The 22,252-nt window shown below is 36.4% G+C and overlaps 1 pseudogene; it reads right to left on the minus strand.

Moving 5' to 3' along the window:
* Positions 1 to 953: 953 nt before the first annotated feature.
* Positions 954 to 22,252, minus strand: part of LOC142165937 (uncharacterized) — a 41,195-nt pseudogene continuing 19,896 nt past the window's right edge.

The raw sequence follows: 22,252 nt of genomic DNA on the forward strand, positions 1-22,252 counted from the left end.
GACTCAGATTTTGCGGGTGATTTGGACAAACGAAGATCAACTACTGGTTATGTGTTTACTTTTGCAAAGGCACCAGTTAGTTGGAAGTCTACTTTGCAGTCAACAGTTGCTTTGTCTACAACAGAGGCAGAGTACATGGCTATTACAGAGGCTGTGAAGGAGGCAATTTGGCTTCAAGGGTTGCTAAAGAAGCTTGGTGTTGAACAAAAAAGTATAACAATTTTTTGTGATAGTCCAAGTGCTATTCAATTAGCGAAGAACCAAGTTTATCATGCAAGGACGAAGCACATTGATGTTCGATATCATTTCGTACGAGAAATCATTGAAGAAGGTGGAGTCACAGTGAAGAAAATTCATACTACAGAGAATCCTGCTGATATGCTGACAAAAGTGGTGACTGCGATCAAGTTTCAACATTGTTTGGATTTGATCAACATTGTTGAACACTGAAGATTGAAGATGAAGACACAACCAAAATTTGTTACTGAGAGAAAATTGAAGATGTGAAATTTTGCAAGGTGGAGATTTGTTGATTGCCAAAGTCCCACATCGGTTGTGGACAAAATGTTTATGGAAATTTCACCTATAAAAGGAGGCCTAATGTTTCGGATTAAAACACACCTCTCATTTGCTTTCTTATCTTCTTAAGACGTTTGAATCTTCTCTCTTTTAGTATTATTTCACTTGTATTTTTGGAGTGAAATAAAATATTGGTTGTGTCGGAGGAAGTAGGCAAAATTGTCCGAACCTCGTAAATTCTAGTGTTCTTTTTATTGTTGCTTTATTGTCTTATTTATTATTTGGTGACTGCCATAATTTTTGGTATAGTAGTTGTGACTCATTTACACTATATATATTTGGCTTCCGCACAATTTTCCTACCAGCTAGCCCGTGTAAGAGTAAAATACGCAATGATTTTGACTAACATTGTATATCTATCTGTTTTTAGCTTCTTAAACTTCAGACAAATCAATACAAACTTCTCCGGATGATATCAACGGTAACCCGGTGAAGTATCCAACATAATAATCCATTGGAAAAGAATATATAATACAACAGGAAATAACCTCAAGAAGATAATTATGCAGCCAATCCAATGTCTGTGGAAATGTTGCAGCTGATACGTCAACAACAGTCAAACCCTATTCAAAAAGAATAGTACAGCTCCTCATCTTAAAAAGTGTGAATAAATATTCAATCTTCTTTATCAAATAAACTATCTAATGGAAGCAAAGAAAACAAGCATCATACCTGTGATGTAAAGGAACACAAGTAGTCTTGAATAGTCATTAAGTTAGTTATTACTTTGTCTTTATCCTGAAAAGAAGTTTCAAAAGTGAATTAACAGCTAAAGAACAAGAAACACAAGGGAAAACATTCACAAGCATCCAAATACATTATGTCCCGTGTGCGCGCACATTTTCATTATAAATATAAATATAAATAGAGAACAATCATTCTCCACCTTTCCTGTTCTTTTTGTTTAACTTTACTTTTTAATTTTGGGAAAAGAGGATCTATAAATTTTAAATGAAAAATCGAGGGAACATGCATGCCTCATAAGCACGTGTTAAGATCAAATGCTCATTCACTTAATAAGAAAAAGTAGACATAAATAAAGTTGAACAGAGGTAGATAAGCTCTCTTAATCTACTACAAGGATATATATATATATATATATAAAAAGATTTGAAACCTGGGCAGGATGCTTCTCCCTGAAAGTACGAGTAGCTACCCACTCCTCCAGAAATGCCTGGTTATTGGTTAGAAGTAAAAAAGCTTCGTCAATAAGTTAAGTAGCAAAATAGAATATTGAGGAGCAGTCCTATCCCTTTGTGTCACACATGTCAATATAAGATAATATAAAGAGCTTAATTACTTGCATATTAAATTAGTAACGAGAAAGAGAATATGGTACTTGTAAGAATTAAGAAGTGCAATGACAAAGAGCATTCTAGTAAGGGAAGTCAGTATGTGAACGAACAACACATCCTCTTCCCCTCCCACCACCCTATTAATGCATTTCCAACAATTCTCAGGTTCTTACCCAATAGAAGCCATGGGTTGGTTGTTACTCAATTGGAATAACAAGAAGTTTGTGAGCTCATGATGTGCGAAGATGGAATGAAGTGTGAGAAATAAATTTATCTATAGTGGATAAGACGGGTAGCAACCTAGAAGGAAGTAAGGAGAGGACAAGGATATGAGCGAGGAAGCACATGGAAGATGGAAAGAGCCATCGCGAATGATTAAAATAGGAGGAGAAAGAAGATACTTTGTACTGTAAGACAATAACTACGATCTCCTTGAATTCAAGTTAGTATGAGAAGATTAAGAAACAAACATAAACTCAGTAGTAAAATACTCTAATTCAGTTGGTCATAATTGTATATCTTGAAGACTAACAACACTAAGAGAATCTGGACCACCTTATGGTCAAAGTCAGCCATCCTTAGAACTATAGGAACAAATATTGGTTGACCACCGGAAGTTTGTTTTCCACGAGCAGGAGTTCTATCCACTCCAGAATCTTTAACTGTTTCACTAGCATCATCAGAAAGTATGTGAGGAAGCTTCGATACTGCCAAGAATTTAAAGGAAAAAAAAAGGCAGAACTTGAGTAGAGGAATTTTTTTTGAAAATGGAAGTGGAAAAGTTGCAGCAAGAGGTACCTGTGTCTTGACAAGTTTTATTGACAATATCCATGGATTTCAGGGAATCTGTCAGCTTATTTAACTCAGAAGATGCTCCTGCTCCTGAACTTACATTCTCAGGATAGTGATCTTTAGTGTCACTCTGACTACCAAGTTCAATACCGGAATTGCTTTCCCATTCTATTTCCTTGTCATCTTTCACCTTTGAAAAGTTTAGGTCTTCATGGTCTACAGGAGGCAGTGATAGTAATTTATGCTCTTCTTCCATCAGGTATATTCTAGGATCTAAATGTATTCCCTGCCATAGTTATACCATGAAGGAGGGATCACTGAATGTTCAATCATTTTTGGAAAATTGAAGGGAAACTTCATTATTACTATCAAATGTTGAAATTGTTGATGTCATAGTACATTTTTTTGAAAATTGAAGGTAGAAACAAAAGGAAACTTCATATTGTTGAAATAAGTTGATGTTATACAAAGCTGCCATCATCAACTCTCATTGCTTTGCATCTAACTCTCATTGTGATGCCTTTTTTCTATAACATGTGAGACTTATTATGGTTTTACCCACTGTCGTTCTGCCAAGGAGAGAGAATAATAACTACAAAGGCTTTGCCTCCAATGATCTTACTTTCAAACTTTCATGCCTATGAAGCTTGAAGAGTTTGCATTGTTAAAGAACAAGGGTCAACGAACACGTTTTTCTTGGGGCTTTATAAAGCTAGTAACTTCCTGCTTAGTACCAGCGGCGGTGGCACTGAAGGTATACAAATTAAGGATATGCAGCGCACTGTAGGAGCTTCTTTTGTAAGTAAACTCTTAGGAAAAAAAAAGAGGGCAGCCCGATGCACAAAGCATCCTGCGTTCACATAGGATCCGGAAAAGGGCCACACCCAAGAGGGCGTGATATAGACAGCCTACCTGATAGGATCAAACCTATTGTTGTATGTGAAAGTAGACAAAAACAAAAGAAAGAAAAATAAAAAAGAGATGAAAATATGATGTAAGCGCTTACATCGACATTCTTGTGATGTAAGCGCTTACCTCAGCATTCTTATGATGTAAGCGCTTACATCGGCATTCTTATGATGTAAGCGCTTACATCGGCATTCTTATGATGTAAGCGCTTACATCGACATTCTTATGATGTAAGTGCTTACCTCGGCAGGACATTCAAATGCCTATAAATAGGGGTCTACATTTTCATTTGTAGATCATCCCAAAACTTCTTCTTTCTCTCTTCAATTAATAAAGAGCTATTCTTTGTGTGGCCGTGGAGTAGGCAAAAATTGCCGAACTACGTAAATCTTGTCTTGTGCAATTTATTGTTTCTCTCCTAAATATCCTTTTCCTTCTATTATCTTGACACGCTTCCCAACAACTGGTATCAGAGCACAAACAGTGTAATTCTGGTAGAAAAGTACAGTATTGGTGCAGGTACTATTCACAAGAATAATGCCACACTATTGATCATCGTTACTATTCACAAGCACTATTCACATAAATTGTTTTTGTGAAAAATGGCATCGGAAGAAGGGAAGGTTAAGATTGACAAGTTCAATGGCAAAGATTTTGGATTCTGGAAAATGTAAATAGAGGATTATTTGTACCAGAAAAATTTACACTTACCTCTGACCGAGGTGAAACCGGAGACTATGGCCAAAGCAGATTAGGATCTATTAGATCGCCAAGCTTTTAGTGTGATTCGTTTGACGCTAACACGAAATGTGGCGTTTAACATCATTAACGAGAAGACCACTGCAGGCCTGATGAAGGCGTTATCAAATATGTACGAGAAGCCATCTACTTCAAATAAAGTCTATTTGATGCGTCGATTGTTCAACTTAAAGATGACAGAAGGTGGATCAATCACGGAGCATATCAATGAGTTTAATATAATATTAACTCAGTTGAGTTCTGTTAATATAACAATTGATGACGAAATCAGGGCGTTGATTCTACCATCATTTCTGCCGGAGAGTTAATCTGCAACAGTAACTGCAGTTAGGTTCATCAGGAAGTACCAAACTCAAATTGAGTGATATTAGAGACTTGGTTCTAAGCGAAGATATTCGCCGAAGAGAATCAAGTGATTCCCCAAGATCTGCTTTTAATACCGAAAGTAGGGGGAGAATCAACCAAAGAGGACAGAGTTATGGTCGTGGCAGATCAAAGTCAAGGAGAAGAGGACAATCCAAAAATCGTAAGGACATTACTTGTTGGAATTGAGATAAAAAGGGTCACTACAGTAGCCAGTGTAGAGAACCAAAGAAGAAGAAGGAAGAAAATTCAGCAAATGTAATTGCTGAACAAGTCGGTGATGCACTAATTTTTTGTGCAGAAAGTCCAGTCGAATCTTGGATTCTGGACTCAGGTGCATCCTTTCACTCTACATCATGCAAAGAATTATTGCATACTTATATTGCTGGAAAATTTGGGAAAGTTTATCTAGCAGACGACGAACCTCTCGACATTGCCAAAAAAGGTGAAGTTCATATAAAGACTTCACAAGGCACGCTATGGAAATTGCAAAATGTACGACATGTTCATGGCCTCAAGAAAAATCTGATATCTATGGGTCAGATTGACGATGAAGGATATACAACAACATTCGGCAACAGATCGTGGAAGATAACCAAAGGAAATTTGGTTGTGGCACGAGGCTTCAAAAGGAGAACACTGTATGCAACTGCAATAGAAAGAGATACTATAGCAACAGTTGATCATGGTCGTAATACAACATTGTGGCACCGGAGGCTCGGGCATATGAGTGAGAAGGGAATGAAGCTTTTGGCATCCAAAGAAAAGTTGCCAAACCTAAAACATGTTGAATTAGGTTTGTGCGAAGATTGCATTTACGAGAAACAAAAGAGAGTTAGTTTCTCAAAGGTGGGAAGGACGCCAAAGAAAGAGAAACTGGAACTAGTGCATATAGATGTGTGGGGACCAGCTCCTGTAACTTCTCTAGGAGGCTCACGCTATTATGTCACCTTCATTGATGATTCCACAAGAAAGGTATGGGTTTATTTTCTAAAAAATAAATCTGATGTGTTTGTTACCTTTAAAAGATGGAAAGCTGAAGTTGAAAATCAGACAAATCTAAAGTTAAAATGTCTGAAGTCTGACAATAGAGAAGAGTATGATAGCCAAGAGTTCAAAGCATTTTTCTCGGAGAATGGGATCAGAATGATCAAGACAGTTCCTGGAACACCGGAACAAAATGGTGTTGCTGAGAGGATGAACAGAACCCTGAATGAACGAGCCAGAAGTATGAGAATACATTCTGGATTGCCGAAGTATTTTTAGGCTGAGGCTGTTAACACGGCAGCTTACCTCATAAATAGGGGACCCTCTGTACCGCTGAATTTTGAAATTCCTGAGGAGGTATGGACAGGAAAGGAGGTAATTCCCTCACATCTGAAATTTTTTGGTTGTGTTGCTTATGTGCATGTAAACTCTAATGATAGAGATAAGCTTGATCCTAAAGCAAAGAAATATTTCTTTATTGGCTATGATGATGATAATTTTGGTTATCAGTTTTGGGATGATCAGAATAGAAAGATCCTAAGACACAGGATTGTCACATTTAATGAAAATATGATGTACAAGGACAAGCTTGAAGTACAACCAACCAACACCAGCAAACAGACAATGTCTGAAACAATTGAGTTAGAAGAAATCTCAGAAAATGAAGTGGCTAGAGGGATTACAACTGATTCTGAAGTTGAAGATGAAGAACCAGAAGCCGAATTTGAAGAAGAACTAGAAGCCGAACCTGAATCAGAACCAGAACCGGAACCAGAGATAGAATTAAATGCAGAACCAAATATGGAATCAGGACCTGAATCAAATTTGGATTCTGTTACTCATGAACCTACATTGAGGAGATCTAAATGAGTCACGAATGCTCCAGATAGGTTAACTCTCTCTCTTCACTATTTACTTCTTACTGATGCTGGAGAACCAGAGCATTTTATTGAAGCAATGCAGGTAATAGACTCTGATAAGTGGAAGCTAGCCATGAAAGAAGAGATGAATTCTCTTCAAAAGAATAAAACATGGATACTTACGGAGTTACCAAAAGGAAAGAAGACATTGCAAAACAAGTGGGTGTACAGAGTCAAGGAAGAGCATGATGGTAAGAAGAGATACAAAGCACGATTAGTAGTAAAAGGCTTTCAGCAGAAGGAAGTAATTGACTACACCGAGATCTTCTCTCCTGTAGTCAAATTAACTACTATCAGGTTGGTGCTAAGTATCGTAGCTGCATAAAATTTGCATTTGGAGCAGCTAGATGTTAAAACTGCTTTCTTGCATGGTGACCTTGAAGAAGACATCTACATGAAGCAACCTGAAGGTTTTCAAGTTTTTGGTAAAGAAAACCTTGTGTGTAAGTTGAAGAAGAGTTTGTCTGGTTTGAAACAAGCTCCCCGACAATGGTACAAGAAATTTGATGGATTCCTGCATAAAAATGGTTTCACACGATGTGAGATGGACCATTGCTGTTATATAAAAAATCTTGATGAATCCTATGTCATTTTATTGTTGTACGTTGATGATATGCTAATTGCAGGATCTAGCATAAATGAGATCAACTTGGTTTAGCAACAACTGGCTGAGGAGTTTGAAATGAAAGACTTTGGACCAGCTAAGCAAATGCTTGGGATGAGGATTAGCAGAAACAGGTCGGAAGAAACCTTAAAGTTGTCTCAAGAAAAGTACATACAGAAGGTACTAAGCAGGTTAGGTCTTCATGATGCAAAGACCAGAAGCACCCCACTTGGAAGTCATCTAAATCTGTCAAAGGACCAATCACCTAAGACAGATGAAGAAAGGAAGTACATGTCCAAAGTTCCGTATGCTTCAGCAGTAGGAAGTTTGATGTATGCTATGGTTTGCACTAGATCTGACATAGCCCATGCAGTTGGAGTTGTCAGTAGATACATGTCAGATCCAGGAAAGGAGCATTGAGAAGGTGTAAAATGGATATTGCGATATCTCAAAGACACCTCAGGTATGGCACTTTGTTTTAAAAAGAGCAATATTATCTTACAAAGTTTTGCTGATGCAAATTTAGGCGGCGATCTGGATAGTCGAAAAAGTACCACGGGCTACGTGTTCACCTTGGGTGGTACTGCTATTAGTTGGATGTCCAGACTTCAGAAAAGTGTTGCTCTATCTACCACTGAAGCAGAGTACATGACAATCTCAGAAGCTGGAAAAGAGATGATTTGGCTCAAGAATTTTCTTAAAGAGCTAGGTAAAGAGCAGGACAATTGTGAGCTTTTCAGCGATAGCCAGAGTGCAATTCATCTTGCCAAGAATCCAGTGTTTCATGCAAGATTGAAGCATATCCAGTTGAGGTATCATCATATCCGAGAGTTGATAAATGAAGGAACTCTTTCCCTACAGAAGATACCAGGATCAAAGAACCCGTCAGACATGTTGACCAAAGTTGTCGGTGGTGACAAACTGAGGCTGTACACTGCCTCAGTTAGCCTTCAAGACTAATAGAATGAAGGCACCACCAGAGAATAGCAAATCTTTCTTTATTTTCTTTCTTGATGTAACATAGGTTTGAGGGGGAGATTGATAGGACCAAACCTATTGTTGTATGTGAAAGTAGACAAAAACAAAAGAAAGAAAAATAAAAAAGAGATGAAAATATGATGTAAGCGCTTACATCGACATTCTTGTGCGCTTACCTCAGCATTCTTATGATGTAAGCGCTTACATCGGCATTCTTATGATGTAAGCGCTTACCTCGGCAGGACATTCAAATGCTTATAAATATGGGTCTACATTTTCATTTGTAGATCATCCCAAAACTTCTTCTTTCTCTCTTCAATTAATAAAGAACTATTATTTGTGTGGCCGTGGAGTAGTCAAAAATTACCGAACCACGTAAATTTTGTCTTGTCTTGTCTTGTGCAATTTATTGTTTCTCTCCTAAATATCCTTTTCCTTCTATTATCTTGACACGCTTCCCAACATTACCCTGATGCAAGCTTTATTGACCGATTCTACGGCTCGAACCCGTAACCTATAGGTCACACAGATAATTTGACATGTTGCTCTAAGGCTCCCCTTCCGTAAGTAAACTTTTAGAGCTTGGGCTCTTTAATCCGAAGGACTAACTGTCTGCTACTCGCAATCCATCTTTCCCAATCAAAGAGTTCAACAAGATCTTGAAAAGAAAAAAGAAAGAGAAAACAGAAAGGGCACTTCAAGAAACAACTGAGCATTACAAATAAGCAATCAGAGGAGACACATTATGATACCTCAATTATAATCGGTTTACCATCTTTCATTGCTTTTTTCAAATTGCCAGCCAAACCTACGTAAGTGGTGAAATATTGATCAAATTACTTGATATGCTTTGAAGAAGCTATTTATACTAAAAGGTCAGAAATTATACCTTTCCATATTATTCTGCATTCTCTGCAAAATTCAGTTATTAGCTCCTCAGACGAGCTGAAAGCTTGTGCCCATACGGGAGGGGACGTCAAAGGTGCACTGAAATAAATTTACAAGGTGCGTAACTGTTAGACTGACACAGAATTCTCAGAACTTTGAGTAACTACGTCAACAAACATGACAATAAGATAAATGCAGGTAAAATGTATCAAATATGAAAAATGAAATCTGCAGAGGTAGTACATACTCTGTTGATGTGCGCAGCAATTCATACACCATTTCTGTCTGTCAAGGAAAAGGAAATACATTAATGGATAAGCAAGCAAGAGAGTACATGCTTCGACGTACAAATAAAAAAATGGAATAAAATCTATAAGGAAGATACCTGCAAGACATTTGGCAAGTTGAGGCGTTGGTGCTAGTTGTGTAGCAATAGTAGACTTGCCAACACAGGCAGTACCACAAACAAGAATAACAAGAGGAACTCTCTGGTGGTAAAATCTATGAAGATTTAAATGGGGTGGATATGATTAAAAAACTTTTCAAATAGGTAGTACCATAAACAAGAATTAATAAAGGTACTCTCTGGTGCTGAAAACTAAGAATGTAAAAGCAACATAAAAAAGTGTAAGTGATTCGAAATTTAATGTGGCAATCTCAATCACCCCATTCCTTATCCCTCTCTTCTTTAATATAAAAGGAAAGGAATGGGTGGCAAAGCAAATATTACTCACCTTGTCATCATTTTATAACGTTTTATATACTCTTCTCCAAAACCTCTTCGCCCCATAAGCTGCACAGGATTAAATGAAATTCAGTGTAGATCTTCCACTCAAACTTTGAAAAGCTTCAAAACAGAAGGAAAGTCAAGGAAGTTTGAACATGAACTAGAATGAGATGTTTATGTAGTAATCACTAGGAAAACGCTGAAATTGTATCTAAATATTTTCTGCATTTGATTTGTCCTTGTTAAATTTACAAGAACTAGAATGGGATGTTTATATAGTTGTTGTTGGGAATAAACCCCCTACAAAAATAATATTCACGGAATAAAAGCGAAATAATAACGTAGCACCTAGATACGGTAATTAACAAGAATAAAAGAGTAACAACGACACCAAGATTTTTACGTGGAAAACCCTTTTGAATAAGGAAAAAAACCACGGCCCTGAGAAGAGCAACTGATATCACTATAGCAAGGAATTTTACACTTTGTAGGTCCGAGTAAAATATTCAAAAGACCACTACAACACTCAAAAGAAATAACCCTCTTTTGATATTCTCACCTCACTACAATATCACTCACTCTCTATTTTTCTCACAGACTATTTTTTTATATCCTGTCTGTGAAACCTCACTCTTTCTTTCTAACTCTCAGATAATTTTTCCTCTGAGATTGGTGTATAAAATGAGAGCCGAAGCTCTCCTTTTATAGGCAGAACCTCGTCCACTACGCTTGACATTTTTCATCTGCACGCCTGCCATATTTCACAAATGCAGAAAGAAACGTGGGCTGCTGCTAATCAAGGAAGGAAGATTTCTTCCTTGATTTATGGGATGGACCCCACAAACCTCCCCCTCCAGTCCCATTCACCTGAAGGAGGTAACACCGGAGGTTCTAGTTTGAGTGTATACCGACAAGTTCTTTGCATAGCTCAAACTTGTCTCTTGATACCACTTTGGTCAGCATATCTGAAGGATTCTCACTTGTATGGATCTTCTTTACCTGCATAGACCCATCCTCTATCCTTTCTCGAATCCAATGATATCTCACGTCGATATGCTTCGTCCTTGCATGATACATGGTGTTTTTGCTCAGGTCTATTGCACTTTGACTGTCACAATAGACGACATACTCCTTCTGATACAATCCAAGCTCTTGAAGGAACTGTTTGAGCCATATCATCTCCTTGCCAGTTTCTGTAGCGACAATGTACTCTGCTTCAGTTGTTGAAAGTGCAACACACTTCTGCAACTTAGACTGCCATGATATAGCTCCCCCTGAAAATGTAAAAAAATATCCAGTAGTGGATTTTTTGTTATCAATGTCACCTGCCATATTACCATCTGTATAGCCCTTCAAGATTGGATCCGATACTCCAAAGCACAAACAATCTCCTGTGGTACCTCTTAGGTACCTGCGTATCCACTTGACTGCTTCCCAATGTTCTTTTCCAGGATTTTCAAGAAACCTGCTGACAACACCAACTGCGTGAGCAATATCAGGTCTAGTGCATACCATTGCATACATCAAGCTTATGACTGCTGAAGAATAAGAAACTCTAGCCATGTTCCCTTTCTCTTCCTCTGTTGTAGGACACATCTTTTTGCTCAACTTTAGATGACTAGCAAAAGGTGTGCTGACTGGCTTAGCATTCTTCATGTTGAAGCGTTCTAGTACACATTCAATGTACTTCTCCTGAGATAGCCACAACTTTCTACTTGTTCTTTCTCGAACTATCTTCATCCCTAGAATTTGTTGTGCTGGGCCCAACTCCTTCATATCAAATGACTTGGACAAATCTCTCTTCAACTTTGCGATCAGCCCCTTGTCTTTTCCTACAATTAACATGTCATCCACATACAACAACAATAGAATAAAGTTATTCTCAGAAAATCTTTTGAAGTATACACATGGATCAGAATAGGTCTTTATGTATGTTTGACTTTTCATGAATGAGTCAAACTTCATGTACCACTGCCTTGGTGCCTGCTTCAATCCATAAAGACTCTTGTTCAATTTGCACACCATGTATTTCTTTCCAGCTACTTCAAATCCTTCTGGCTGCTCCATATAGATCTCTTCTTCCAAATCTCCGTGAAGAAATGCAGTTTTCACATCCAACTACTCCACTTCAAGATCTAGGCTAGCTGCTAAGATCAAAATTGTTTGAATAGAAGTCATTTTGACAACAGGTGAGAGAATTTCGTCAAAATCAATACCTTTCTTTTGTTCGAAGCCTTTAACCACCAATCGAGCTTTGTATCTGACCAACTTGCCATTTCCATCTTTCTTGAGTTTAGAGACCCATTTGCATTTGAGTGGTCTTTTACCCTTTGGAAGTTCAACCGGCTTGTACGTTCCATTTTTCTGTAGAGATTCCATTTCTTCTTGCATGACTTTCATCCACTGGTTTTTTTTCCGATGGGACAACACCTCCTTAAGACTTTCTGGCTCCCCCTCATCACTGATGAGGACATACTCTGTGGAAGGGTACCTGCATGACTCTACCCTTGGCTTTTCTGATCTCCTCAGAGGTTGAGGTTGTTCTTTTTCCTGAGTGGGGTGCTCCACTTCCTCGATACCTTCATCAAGTTGCTCCTCCTGCTCAATAACCTCACCAGGTTGCTCCCCATGCTCGGCAACCTCGTCGGTCGTACTTTCTGCACTTGTGAGATTGTTAGAAGTAGAAGAAATAGTAACAAGGTTAGGAATTATACCATTCTTTGCCTTTTCTGACATATCAGCAACAATTCCAACTTCACTTTCTCGGAAGACTACATGTCTGCTTCTGATGACCTTCTTCTTTAAAGGATCCCACAATTTGTACCCGAACTCTTCATCTCCATATCCGATAAATATGCAGGGAACAGATTTATCATCCAGCTTTGTTCTCTGCTCTTTTGGTACATGTGCAAAAGCTCTGCAACCGAACACCTTCAGATGCGAGTAGGACACCTCCTTGTTGGTCCAAACTCTCTCTAGGATGTCAAACGCCAACGGAACTGATGGACTCCTATTTATCAGGTAACAGGCTGTCTGAACTGCTTCACCCCAGAATGACTTAGGCAGTTTAGCCATTCTGAGCATGCTTCTCACCTTCTCCACAATGGTGCGGTTTATCCTCTCGACTACACCATTGTGTTGTGGGGTTCCAGGAACTGTCTTTTCATGTCTGATCCCATGACTTGAACATTACTTTTCAAATTCCCTTGAAGTGTACTCACCTCCATTGTAACTTCGGAGACGCTTTAGCTTTCGACCTGTCTCCCTTTCTACTAGAGCATGGAACTTCTGGAAAACTTGAAACACCTGATCTTTGGTTTTCAAAATATAAACCCATAATTTTCGTGAAGCATCATCAATAAAAGGAACAAAATATTTGTTACTGCCCATTGATTCAATTTCCATTGGGCCACAAACATCAGAATATACTAAACCAAGTATATTCAATTTTCTTTCAGACGATGTCTGAAATGAGACTCTATGCTGCTTACCAAATAAACAGTAGTCACAAGGTTTTACCGTTGTACCTTTGGCATAAGAAATAAGTGATTTCTTGGCAAGAATCTGCAATCCCTTCTCGCTCATATGACCCATTCTTTTGTGCAATAAATCTGCAGAAATCTCATCTTATGCTGTATTCAATTCACCTTGGCATATTTTTGCATTTGTCCTATACAACGTGCCACGAGCAACTCCCTTTGCAATCACCAATGATCCCTTAGTGAGTCACCATTTTTGATTTGCAAAATAGTTCTCGTATCTATCTTGGTCTAAAGCAATTTCCGAGATCAAGTTCATTCGCAAATCAGGTACATGTCGCACATCTTTAGAACCAATGTGCATCCGACATTTGTCTTGATACAAATGTCACCAATCCTTGCAATCTTTGAGTAACTTGTGTTACCCATTCTCACTGTGCCTAAATCACCTGCTACATATCTGCAATAAAGATCTCTTGCCGGTGTGGCATGGTAAGATGCCGCTATGTCAACCACCCATTCCGACTCTGGACCTGACAGGTGCATGCATTCCTCTTCCTCACTTATAAAGAGGAAAACATTATCATTGTTTTGCACCATGGCGGCTGTGTTGTCGTCATTCTTCTGGCCACTGGTTTCTCCTTTGCCCTTCCTTGGATTTGGGTAATCTCTTTTGAAGTGACCTGGTTGATCACAGTTGTAGTAATTTCTGGCTCTTAATTTGGATCGGTTCTTTGACTTCCCACGAGCTCCGGATCTACCATAGTTACTCGAACTCCTTTGATAACTCCTGCCTCTACCTTCTTTGGTGAGAGCCTGTCCTTGATTTTCAGGCTTCTTTCTCATCTTCTCATTGAGTAGAAGAGCCGATGTGACATCTTTCAACTCAATAGTAGGCTTACCGTGCAAGATGGTTGTTGCCAAATTATCGTACGAAGATGGCAACGAGTTCAATAGCAAGATGGCTTTATCTTCTTCCTCGATTTTCACTCCGAGGTTGGCAAGCTGTGTGATTAGTCTGTTAAATACATTTAAATGTGACAAAAAATTCGTACCTTCACCCATGTGTAAGGCGTATAACTGCTTCTTCAGGTACAATTTATTTGTCAGCGTTTTGGACATGTATAAGCTTTCCAACCTTGTCCAAATTCCACGTGCAGTGTCTTCATCAATGATGTTATTTACCACATCATCTGATAAGTGCAACCTGATTGCACTACCAGCTCTTTCATCCAAGTCAGCCCAATCCTCAGCTTTCATGGTATCAGGCTTTTTGGCATCAGCATCTAGTACCTTGTGTAATCCTTGTTGGATGAGCAGATCCCTCATCCTTATTTGCCATGTTGAGAAACCGTTATCTGCGTTGAATTTTTCTACCTCGTACTTTACTCCGGACATTTTTATTTTTCACCGAGTATAGTACTACCGATAGTGAATAGTATTTCAGTGAACGAGCAAAACCTGTGCTCTGATACCAGTTATTGGGAATAAACCCCCTACAAAAATAATATTCACGGTAATAAAAGCGAAATAATAAAGTAGCACCGAGATACGGTAATTAAAAAGAATAAAAGAGTAACAACGACACCAAGATTTTTACGTGGAAAACCCTTTTGAATAAGGGAAAAAACCACGGCCCTGAGAAGAGCAACTGATATCACTATAGCAAGGAATTTTACACTTTGTAGGTCCGAGTAAAATACTCAAAAGACCACTACAACACTCAAAAGAAATAACCCTCTTTTGATATTCCCACCTCACTACAATATCACTCACTCTCTATTTTTCTCACAGACTATTTTCTTATACCCTGTCTATGAAACCTCACTCTTTCTTTCTAACTCTCAGATATATTTTTCCTTTGAGATTGGTGTATAAAATGAGAGCCGAAACTTTCCTTTTATAGGCAGAACCTCGCCTGCTACGCTTGACATTTTTCATCTGCACGCCTGCCATATTTGACAAATGCAGAAAGAAACGTGGGTTGCTGCTAATCAAGGAAGGAAGATTTCTTCCTTGATTTATGGGATGGACCCCACAGTTATGACTAAGAAACCGTTAAAATGTTATCTAAATCTCTTGCAAATAATCTGTCCTTGTTAAATATTTTCGTTTTAGGCAATTCGTTTCGCAATAATTACTTATGGCGACGGTTGTCATGGAAGGAGCAATACTCGCTAAAAAGGTAGTTTCCTGCCAGAATAACATGTTTCCTTTGTCGGATTGCAAGATCATGCACATTTTTGACACTTTAAAAGCTTTTAAATTAGATACGTGGAGTTTTTTTTTGTCAAATGCGATTATTCAACACCACTTGAAAGGACCATTAAATGCCTTACCACTTGAAAGGACCATTAAATGCCTAAAGACATTGAGCAATCTCAGCTTAACTTGATCCAATCAGAAGTTCTCTGATTTAACCGTTCTAACTGCATTTCCAAGCAACAAAACAAATTTTCGAAAACAAGATTCTTAAAATGTCGTAGCATAGGAGGAAATCATGAAGCAATATTGGTTACTCTTCGAGTCATTATTAGTTAAAGTTCAAAGGAGTTTCTAAACACAGTAACATGTTTCCTTTGTCAGATTGCAAGATCATGCATAATTAGGACACTTTAAAAGCTTTTTAATTAGAGACAGAGAAGTTTTTGTGTCAAACATGGTTATTTAACACCGGTTCAAAGGACCATTAAATGCCTAACGACATTTAGCAATCTCAGCTTAAACTTGAACCTCATCAGAAGATCTCCTGTGATTTAAAGGTTCTAACTGCATGCATTTCCAGTCAAAGATGCCAACAAAATAAATTTTAACAACAAATTCCCTAAAATGCCTAGCATTGGAGGTAATCATGAAACAATACTGCTCACTCATTGAGTCATTATTAGCTAAAGTTGCCGGCATGGGGGGGGGGGGGAGAAGTTTAAATGGATGGACAGGAGTTTTATATCTTGTTTCATCATAATGAATAGCAAAGTCAAATTATCAGGAAGATGAAAGAGACTCTCCTGAGGATAACCAACACAAAGAGCGAAAAGACCACATCCAACATTTTAGAAAAATGAGAGGCATGTGCATATTGCATTTGCAATAGCGAAGTCACCAAGGAAAAAGTCACATCTCAAGCAAAAAAGATGGAATGAGAGAAGCAATCATACAGACGTTACTTGAGCATCGAAAACGAGAAACGGAAACAAAAAAGATGGGATACCTTAAACAAGTTTGCCTCTAAATCTGCCTGGGAGCTGCACAAGAACCGGCAAGCAATTAGTTTTACAGATAAAGTATATAAAACATTGAATTGAGAAGAAGATATAAGTTAGAGCTTCATACACATCAAGAAGGCTGTTGTCAACAAGAAGCTTTCTAAGATCAAGTGCATTTTTAACCGCCACATGATTTGGTATCTGTAAACATGCAGAAGTGCATATTAGCTCCAAATTTCATAATATGAAGTTATAGGAGAAAAGGATAAGGTAGTAAGGCCATTCATTTCAGGAATTCAAGCGACCATGAAGACTAACAAGGGACGGGGCACTTAACAGTCCAAAATGATCTAATTTTAAGTGCAGCATGCTAAAATCATCTTATTTTTTGTGTAATAAGAAAATTGTTGTGTTCATGTTTTGTTGGGCAACAGAGTAGATAATCAACTTGGAAAACTTATGTCATGAGAGCAGTATGTGTATGCATATGCATTTTGTATGTACATATAAGAATACTCATTATGTACATCATTAACAGTATGTGTTTCAACGTGAAAAGTGAGGCGTCCGTTCATGTTTTTCATCCTTTGTTGCTTGTCATTCAATCAGATAACTAAAAAAGGATCGTCATTTGCTTTTGGAAGACCCAATCACATGACTTTATTATCTTCCTTCTAAGTAGGGCGTATTTAGGGCAAGGGATATGGGTTCACGTGAACCCATGCTCCTCTCCCTAAATCATGTATAAAAATGTAATATTTCCTCCGTTTCAATTTATGTGAACTTATTTCCTTTTTAGTCTGTGCCAAAAAGAATGTCTCTTTTCCTTATTTGGAAACAATTTACCTTTACATAATGATTTATAGCCACGCAAAATATATGTGCCTCATTTTACACCACAAGATCAAAAGTCTTCTCTCTTTTCTTAAACTCCGTGCCCAGTCAAATGAGTTCACATAAATTGAAACGGAAGGAATAGTTTTTTAAAATTACTTAAATATATGTGTGTGCACACATACTCAAATACTCCTATGATGCAATAGTTATTGGGTGCACCTCTATAAGTGAAATTGGCGGTTCAAATCCCACTTCAGACGGTCTTTTTTTGGGGCGAAGTATAGATATATAAGTGAAAATCACTAAAATTTCAATATATATATAATTTTGAGCCTATAATTTCAAAAAGATAGTGGGTTCATGGTAAAAGAGTCTAGTTAAACCCGTCAAATGTAAGTGTACTCATCCACTTGAAATTATGGACCAACCTCTGCTTTTAAGCCTTCTATACCTCTTTTCTTACCAATTTGAGTTCCAAATTGGTAAAAAAGAAATTTTGGATTCGAAATAGTAACCAAATTGCATATCATACTTGTTTTATTTCATTTTAATTGAATAGTTATTATTCAAGCAACCAAAAAAAATCCCGCTCTTTGTAAAATTTTGGAAATGTAAAATAAATATATTTACTTACCAAAAAAATATTTAAATATATAGATATTTTTAAAATTTATCTTCATATATCTATATATTACTACATAAATATATAAATACAAATATAAATATAAATTAGGATTTAATAAGTACTACTCCCTCTGTTTCAATTTAGATGACGCACTTTCTTTATTAGTCCGTTCCAAAAAGAATGACACATTTCTATAATCTATATTTAGAAATAATTTAACTTTAAACTTTTCATTCTACCCACTTTACCTTTAATGAAAGCTTTTATATCACAAATATATATCATGGACTCACTAAGCTTTTGCCTCTAAACCTTTTCGCACCACTTGTTTCAAAAAGTTTTTTTTTTTAAAAGTTTGTGACAAGTCAAACTATTTTATCTAAATTAAAACAGGGGAGTACTAGTTAAAAGAGTCAAACCCCAAGATAGTTTGGCAAAACATGACGAAGAAAGGATGTGAGCCCGTGACCTCTAGGCTACGAGCCTTTAGAGCTACTTCCGTTCTACCACGCGCCAATGACAAGATTTGAAACCTAATGGACCTAAACCAGGATTAAATGCTTTATTCAGCCTCCACTTTTGAAATGCCAAGCCACATAATAGGCATTGCTATTCATAGAGCTTTACTTTAAGAAATAGAAAGACCATGTATCACACATGTAAAATATGAGAAGCCCACGTTATTATTCTACCATAACGGGCATCCAAGAATCAGTACATGAAAATTTATTTTATTTGAAAGAAATTGTATGGAGACATAACACATATGGAATCTTGATGCGTCTATTTTTGTCAAAGGTCCAAGATATATAAGGGGTCGTTTGGTATGAAGTATAAGAAGGTATAGAAGTGGTATAAAAATTTAATACCACCTTAATATTATGTTTAGTTAACAAATCAGGTATAAGTTATTCCGGTGTTAATTTTAACATCAGGATAATTTATACCTTATAGAAGGTGGGGTAATTAGCATCAGTATAAATTTACACCTTGGGCTAGAAATTATGCAATTGTCATTTTTAATACAACATGCCAAACAGTGAATAAACAATAATCTCAACATAACTAATCCCAGCATAACTTATCCCAACATAACTTATACCGGCATAATCCGTATTCCAACCAAACGACCCCTAAGTGTTCAAGATATCATCTAGATGCCTTATGTTAGAGATTGTTGACAATACACAACAAACTGGAAGTTTAACCGGCCACTTGTTACAAATAAGATATTGTTGTTACAAGGAAAGAGGTAAATGTTGACTAATCTGGCTAATATTAAATTGATAAAAATGAATGATTGAATTATTGAAAAATGAGATTCTTATTCATTGAATTATTGAAAAATGAGATTCTTCAAGAGAATACACATTTGAATGCTGAGATTATGTACGCATTGATTTTGGAGGTGGATCCATAAGCAAAAAGAAAAAGTTAAAAGTAATTGTGATCGTTCCAGAAGAAATTAAACAAAATATATGGTAGAGTTGGGACATTTATTGTTGAGGCCAACATAATTCTAGATGCAAGGGCACATAATAGTTAGATATAAACATCGTGAGTTGTTCCATAATATAACCAGTTGTTGTTAATACCCTCTTCTCTCTTATTTCTTTCATAACCATTGCTCGGAGAAGGAATAGAAGCAGGCCGACAAGTAATGACACCACGTGGTGGAAAAATATATGTGCATGCATGTATATTTCTAGACAAACCAATTACACTAACACCAGTAAAAACATGCGTGTCTTGAGGAAAAAGATCCCAGAATATTGGTTACCAATCCCCGCTGAATGGTAATATTTCAAGATATAATCTCGAAAAAACGTACTTTCTGATTGATTACTTTCTTTAGAAGGAATAATGCAAAACATGATTCAACAAACTAACAGTATACCAACGTTGAGAAGTAATAAATGAAGAAAGCAAAAGATAACCAAAATGGGGAAAAAATAAAATAAAAATAAAAGGACTACAGTGGACCTTAGTGACCATTAACATTCTGCTGAGCAAAAATCTGGAGAGAACATAGTAATGATCGTCATTATCACCTAGCCATACCTTCACCTGAAAAAAGGTTAATAGAGAAAAAGAAACTTCAAAATTAAGTAATTTTGCAGAATAAGTAGCAAGCAGAGAAACTGATCAAAGACCTTAACAAAGTCATATTTGGATGAAGCATTTCGTGTTTCCATTACAACTCCCTTATCCTTCTTCTTCTCTATGAATATAATTTCTGGTATATATGCTTTAGAGTGACGAGCGTTACAGTCCCAGGTGATGCCGTTAATAACGAGGGAGAATGGAATCCACTTTTTAAACCGAATTTTGATTTTTGCACAAAATATAAATAAATTATATAAATAAGTATTTCCTACCATGCATGCTTAATTATTTATTAATTTATTGAAATATAAGGAGGTTCGAGCATAGAACAGGAGAAGAGAATAATAAAAGAGGCTCTCTTCTCGGAGCCCGTAATAGTCACTAAGGGTGTGTTTGGTACGGACGAAAATATTTTTCAATTTTTTCTTGTTTGGTTGGCTTAAAATGTTTTCTTATGAACTCATTTTTCTCCAATTAAAAGAAAATATTTTTCTTATCAAAAGAAGGAAAAATATTTTCCAAACTCTTTTTCAATCTTCTTCACCCTATTCCCCATCCTCACAATCCACCCCATCCATCCCACCCCTACCCCATCCACCCCCAACCACCCAAACTCTTGCCCCCCCACCCCGACCACACCCCACTCACCCCAACCTCGCCCACCACTAAAAATATTATTAAGAGTACTTTCTTTTCATGTTGTAAATAGAGTACTTTTTTATTTCAACAAAATGAATTTTTTTTTTTGCATAATGTAGAAATGGTATTTCTTTCATTTGAACAAAATAGGTATTTTTTATATTGTAGAAACAATCTTTTCTTTCATTTCAACAAACTAAGTATTTTCTTTTCCTGAAATTAAAAAAATATATTTTCTTCCAACAAAACGAATACTTTCTTTTCATTATGTAGAAAAAAGTATTTTCTTTTATTTCAAGAAAATGAGTACTTTTTTTAATAATGTGGAAAAAGTATTTTCTTTTATTTCAACAAAGCGAGTATTTTCTTTTCATGATGTAGAAAAAATATTTTCATTTCAACAAACTAAGTATTTTCTTTTCCTGAAATAGAAAAAGAATTTTTTTCAACAAAACGAGTACCTTTTCCTTTCATGATGTAGAAAAAGTATTTTCTTTCAGTTCAACAAAATGAGTACTATTTTTTCATGATGTAGAAAAAATATTTTCTTTTATTCAATAAAACGAGAATTTTCTTTTCATGATGTAGAAAAAGTATTTTCTTTCAGTTCAACAAAATGAGTACTATTTTTTCATGATGTAGAAAAAATATTTTCTTTCATTTCAATTAAATATTTTTTCTTTCATTTCAATTAAACGAGAATTTTCTTTTCATGATGTAGAAAGAGTATTTTCTTCATTTCAACAAATTAAGTATTTTTTTCAATAAAATAGGTACTTTCTTTTCATGATGTAAAAAAAATATTTTCTTTCATTTCAACAAAACAAATACTTTCTTTTCACGATGTAGAAAAAGTATTTTCTTTCATTTCAACAAACTAACTATTTTCTTTTCATGAAGTAGAAAAAGTATTTTCTTTCTTTTAACAAAATGAGCAATTTCTTTTCATGTTATAGAAAAGATACTTTCTTTTTCAATAAAAAAAGTACAATATTTTCTTTTTAGTTATCGAGCTCAAATTTCAACTTTGTTCTTATATGAAAAGGTAAAGTAACATTAGTTCCTTTAAGTTTTGTGTTAATTTCGGGAAAAACAATTAACTTCTTGAAGAAATTAGAGTCATGGAGGGGGAAGGGTTGGGGTGGGTGGGTGGAGTGGGGGAAGGAGTACTGGAAACATGAGGATTTTAAGGTAGGTGAGTTTATGAGAGTAATTGAACTTTGATTACTATGACAATAAAGTTACAAATCTTTACTCAAGGTGCAGGGATACGATATTATAGTAGGTAAAGTTTAGTGACTTTTTAGTTATATATGGTGTGCAAAATTCAGTTAATTTAATATGGCAAAAAATAGTTCTTACTAGTGAGCGATGACTTTATTATTATAAAAGATAAAGTTTAATTATTTTTAATGTGACGAAAAAAGTATTAAACGTTGTGCATCTTTGTTCTTGTGCTTCAATAAATTAATCTGAATGTGGAGGCATTGCATTGTAAAAAGTTGTATCAACTTGAAGTCACCTCCGCTCTGGCGAACGGCAAAGGCAAGTGTTGGCAT

This window comes from Nicotiana tabacum, chromosome 11, assembly GCF_000715075.1.
Source record: "Nicotiana tabacum cultivar K326 chromosome 11, ASM71507v2, whole genome shotgun sequence".
Lineage (NCBI taxonomy): Eukaryota > Viridiplantae > Streptophyta > Magnoliopsida > Solanales > Solanaceae > Nicotiana > Nicotiana tabacum.